This window comes from Abramis brama (genome assembly GCF_963993115.1).
Source record: "Abramis brama genome assembly, chromosome: 11".
Classification (NCBI taxonomy): domain Eukaryota; kingdom Metazoa; phylum Chordata; class Actinopteri; order Cypriniformes; family Leuciscidae; genus Abramis; species Abramis brama.
Genome location: NC_139973.1, coordinates 20,161,850 through 20,167,447, shown reverse-complemented (window position 1 = coordinate 20,167,447; position 5,598 = coordinate 20,161,850).

Genomic DNA, 5,598 nt, shown 5'->3' with positions numbered 1-5,598 from the left:
GTACTTTCTTGACAGCGATTGGCTTCTAAATGACGCTGTCCTCGTCTTTTGTGTAAGAAGCTCCGTTTTTAATAAAGAAATAAAGTAAAATAATAATCATACATTATCATTGTTAAACACAAACACATTATCATTGTTTTTTTTTATTAAACCTCTTGAAGTAATAATCAGGAATTATCATTGTTAAACCCAAACAAAGGAAAAAAGATGTTTTAACACTTCTTTATATACACACATATATATATATATATATATATATATATATATATATATATATATATATATATATATATATATATACATACATATATATAAGTGTTAAAACATTTTTTTTTCCTTTTCTGCTGTTTTAACGATCGTACATAAAGTTTTTCTCCGTACATTATACCAGTGGCATCATTTTTTTTTTTTACTTTTTTTTTTTTTTTTTTTTTTTACTGGATGGGACATGAATGTGTGTGAGGGGGGAAATAAATGCACAAAACACAACATTACGATGTCCTGAAAACAACTTCAACAGTAGGCTGTGCCAACAGTTTCATTTACAGAACTTCTGTTTAATGCGCTAGTTTCATCCTATAGCCTACATCTGGCTACTTTAATACTATATTGATACTATCAAGAGTAGCCTATAGTCAATAAATATGTTGATCCGCACTAATGTTTGTCATATATGGACTGGTAGTAGAATGTTTGTTAAGCGTGCGAGGTCCGTGTTCTAATCTGTCCTCTTGTTTATTTATTTTTTTCTCATTTAAAACCAAAGATGCATTTAGTGATTGTATATCAAGAACAGGGTTTGTGATTTCACCGGAACGAAGATTCAAAAATCGTTTAAAAAAATGATGGGGACCATGTCGACTCTGGGAAAAAGTAGTGGGGACATGTCCCACCCGCAAATTACGCAATAGCCTACGCATGCATACAATTATGATTGGAGAGATAGGCCTACGCGGATTGTGCCATTGTAGGAAAAATGTTTCATTTAGGTTGGTGGTTGAAAGTTTAGTTTAAATTACGTGCATGATAGTGTTGGGAAGCATATTATTTAAACAACGTGTTGCCTACATTCTCTAAATTATATACATTTTTGTCAACATATCGTAATTGATCCTTAAGGAACATATTGAAGAGTGCAGCTCTGAATATATTTTATTATTTGTTTTAAATAGCCTCTAAGTTTGCCCAAAAATGAAAATGTGCACCCTCATGTTGCTGCAAATCGAAATTCCTTCTAAGAGAAGACTTTTGTAGGTATAGAATGACAGCCTCGGTCACTATTCACTTTCATTGCATCTTTTATAAAAGTAAATGGATTTGGTGACTGAGAACATTATTGTATTTCAAAAAAGAAAGAAAAATCATAAGGATTTGATTGGAACGACTTGGGAGTGATTGAAAAAGTGATGACAAAATTTTCCTTTTAGATGAACTATCCTTTTATTTCACTAAATTAAAAACATGATTAAAAATAAACCTTCCACAAGAGGGCAGCAAATGACTTATTTTGGATTAAAAAAAAACTTCCATTATGTTTTCTAGCTTGCATTTACCAAAAGGTTAAAAAATAAAAATAAATAGACGCTGTCCTCTGTTTATCTTTGCTTTTATAAATAGTGAGAGCTATATAACTTATGTCAAATGTGTTGATTCATGTTTGTTTTTTATTCTCATTTTTGTCTTTAAGAAAACTTTAAGGGAATCTGAAGTAACTATACATAAACATCCCCTGTATATGCTCATACTTCAGATGAAAGGCTTCATCATACCATGTGGCTCCAAGGTCAAGAGTTCAGCACCGGACATTCCTCATGGGTCACTTCTCATACATGAGAAAGTGTTATACATGAAAGCACTTTCACAACTAAATATTGAGAGAGAACAGGCCATGACCAAGACGGGAGAAGGGATATATGTGTCTTTGCAGCTATTACAGTATGTAGAAGATGTGGTGAGCCATTCCATTTTTAAATGCAATACAGCCAGTGCATTGTCATAGGCTTTACAATGCATTGGTTGTATTGCGTTAAAAACAAAATCTACAGATGGTTTTCTTATTTTCTTTTCATTTTTTAAAGAACAATTTAATGCAAAGGGTTTGACAAAGATCACATATGCAAGCAAAACAAAGGAAATCAAAGAATTAGGGCAGAGATTCATGTTCAGGACTAGATTTTGTCACGTCTCTCTCTCCCCGTCTGTGCGGATGCTTTGAGTAGGCCTGCATGGTTCTAAGACATACATATGTATGAGAAGTGAAAAATGACATGAAGCTTCTGAGTACATCTTCATTGACACTCAAAAGCAGCATATCACTGTTTTCAAGACAGCAAGAAGCTCCAAATCAAAGTTTTCAATCTTGCAAGGGTGCTGTCTCATTAGTGGCAAATCACGACTCTGACATTTACACTGTAAGCAATGGTAATGCGTTTCCATTTCCTTTAGAGCGGAGCGGAACATTTCAGTCAGACAGCAAAAGTCTGTTTGTTCGGGAAAACAAGCCAGGGGAGGAGGCAGAGGCAATACAAATAAATAAAAAGTAAACAAAAATATCCTGCAAATACAAATACACACAAACATATATCTGTACAGGAGTTTAACTCACAGACAACCATACAAAGGATCTTGCATTTTTCCTTTGTTCATGTTTAAAACTTGAAACTGCAATTGTAAATGGAAACCAACAGGACAATACAATTCTTATTTTATGGCAGTTGATTGTCAGTGGCTTAGTTAATCCCACAATCAACAACTCTTTAGTAAACTAAAGGCAGCTTTTGGTCCAGAAAGAGGTTTTAGTCCCTATAAGGAAAGGCCAGTCTGAGTCAGGACAGCATGTTCTTTGCCTTGAATCAAATCAGTTGGCAATGAGTGATACTGCTATCACTAAATCATGTAAGATAAGATAAAACACATGCTCACTACTCTGCCGTGCAAAGGCAAAAGACCTTAACTTCAATTTTGGTCCAAATTAGTTATTGCCATTTTTGGAACAATGGACATCAGTTTTATCATGTGGAAAAATATCTTGAGTCAATTTTGTTCTTTTCTGCTAAAAATAAGATGTTGTTTTTGTCATAACTTCCAAAAGCAGAGGGAAAGCAAAGGCAGAAGCCCTTAACATCAGTTACGGTCTTTTAGCTTAGTTCCGCTGCACTCTAGAATGCTGGAATCAAGTTACAGTTGGAGTTAAGGCACTCTGCCTTTGTTTTACCAACGTTAAATTTTTGCCGCGCTGAAGTTACGGTGTAATGTTAATGCCTATATATGTAATTGAAAACAACGCGAGTGGGTTGGGGACGCCTCACGATAAGTAAGGGGAGGAGAAAACATTACCACGCAAACAAACAAACCCAGCAGATATAACTTAGATTGCAGCTTACCTTTTTTTTAACATGGTCAAACTCAAAATCCATGTAAAACGACATCCACTGAGAAGACAATCCATTGTTTAAATCCATCATGTGCCGGCTGGCTAACCTAATCTATCAAAATGCAAGTTGTCCGGAGGTTGACATTTTAAGTGTCGCTGTAGGTAAGTTAGGCTATTAGTAGGCAGACGTCCGGTTAAACAGTTAAAATTAGGGTGACCCAAACGTCCTGTTTTCCCAGGACATGTCATGGTTTCACGTCTTGTCCTGGCCGTCGTGGCTGTTTTTTTAATTTTTTTTATAAAGTGATGAAAATGTCCTGGTTTTTGGGCCGTTAAGCATATACTTTAAATTTACTGGCGCTTATCTTTGCACACACAACATATGAAACCGGCTAATCAGCGCGTTCCTCAATCCGCAACGGCAAGCAGAGAGCACGTCAGAAAACAGAGGCCTCTGTGTGTGTGTGTGTGTGTGTCAAATCAAATCTTTCAAATGTAAGAAATATTTGTGAAAGGTTACTTTAACTTCTTCTTTGGTGTTTTTTTACTTAAATTAAGAACACCGATAAAGTTTTAAACCGATCCAGTACAGTAGCCTTCACATTATTTTTTATTTTATAATATTCTATTGATGTAATATTAAGCCTTCTAAACAGAACTTACTAAATGTTATTTTAAGACTATCATTGTTATCATATAAATGTTTTTATAGAGTGATAAAAGTCAAAATGGTCAATAAATTAGAAGTTAAGGTACTTTGCCTTTGTATGAGCCATTATTGTTTTGCAGATAATGCAAAGGCAGAATGCAGTAACTTCCAAATAAGGGTCAAAGGTCAAGTTTGAGCTCAATTTTTTTTTATGTAGATAAATATATTCATTATGACAACTACTTGGCAAATTTTCAGTGTCCTACCTATCATACAATTGGCTGGACAACAAAACAACTTTAAAGTCATTTTTCTCAGTTTCACACTCTGGTGAGTTAAGGTCTTTTGCCTTTGTAGGGCAGTACTGCGGAAGATCTGATTTAGTTCTATATCTATATCAGAGAAAAAAAAAACTGGTCTGGTGAAAGATATTAGTTTGAATTTCACTCCGAATTTCATCTTAATTCATGAAAACAGCATTTTTCATAAAGTCTTGAATTGCTGCATATCAGCTAAATTCTGAATTTAATAAATTTATACACTCTCAGAAAAAAAGGTACAAAAAGCTGTCACTGGGGCAAAAACTTTCTATTTAATCCTATAAGGGTGCATATTAGTACCTTAAAGGTGCATATTAGTTGTGAAAGTGTATTAGTACCTAAATGGTCCAAATTAGAAAGGGTACCGTCTCATTGATAGCTTTTGTAAAATAAATAAATAAAAAATAAATAAATCTGAGTGTATGAAAATAAGGCAGAGTTGTTTCAGAATTATTTTAGTTAATTCTATACATTTTAAATATGTGTAGATAATTTTGAGGGTTGTGGAACTACATACTAATGAGATGTATTGACACTATCTAATCGATAGTGCTTGGTGTAGATGACACTGACATCACTTTACCTTAGATTAGTTTATGGCTGAGGTCAAACTCATAGACGGGGGCTCAAGCACATGGAAATTAATGAAATTCAATCACTTTATCCAATAAAAAAATTGAGATTCAAGAACCTCTCTGATTGGTGGATTTCACATTGGGTACCGTTATGTTTATAGTTACAAAATAACAACCTGACCCAAAAGTTTTGCTTTATGTTTTTTTTATTATTTTTTTTGCACTATGATAAATTGCATTTTTTGTAATTAACTCCAAAATCATCAGGTATCAGCGAGAGAGCGACTCACGACAACACTAATGGAAATAATTTGTGCTTTAGTTTGGTTGGTAATCTATTGGCTTCATTGCTCAATACTGCAAAACACTTTGTAAATACACTCTAAATTGACCCCCAATTTTGGGTCAAATATAAACAAACCTAAACGTTGGATTAAAAATGCAATTTATAAATGTAACCCAACAGCTGGGTTTGTCTTACACAAAAAAAAAAAAAAAAAAAAACAATAAGTAAAATGTACTTATTTTTTCTTTGGCAAGTTTTTGCACGCATATTTTTAAGTAAACTCTTAACTAAGTTAATGAAAGAATAAGTCATTTTAACTTGGCTAGTAAAAGGTTGAGTAAAATCTATTTATTTGAAGTTTCCTTTGCAATACATTTGATTTCACTCAAGAAATA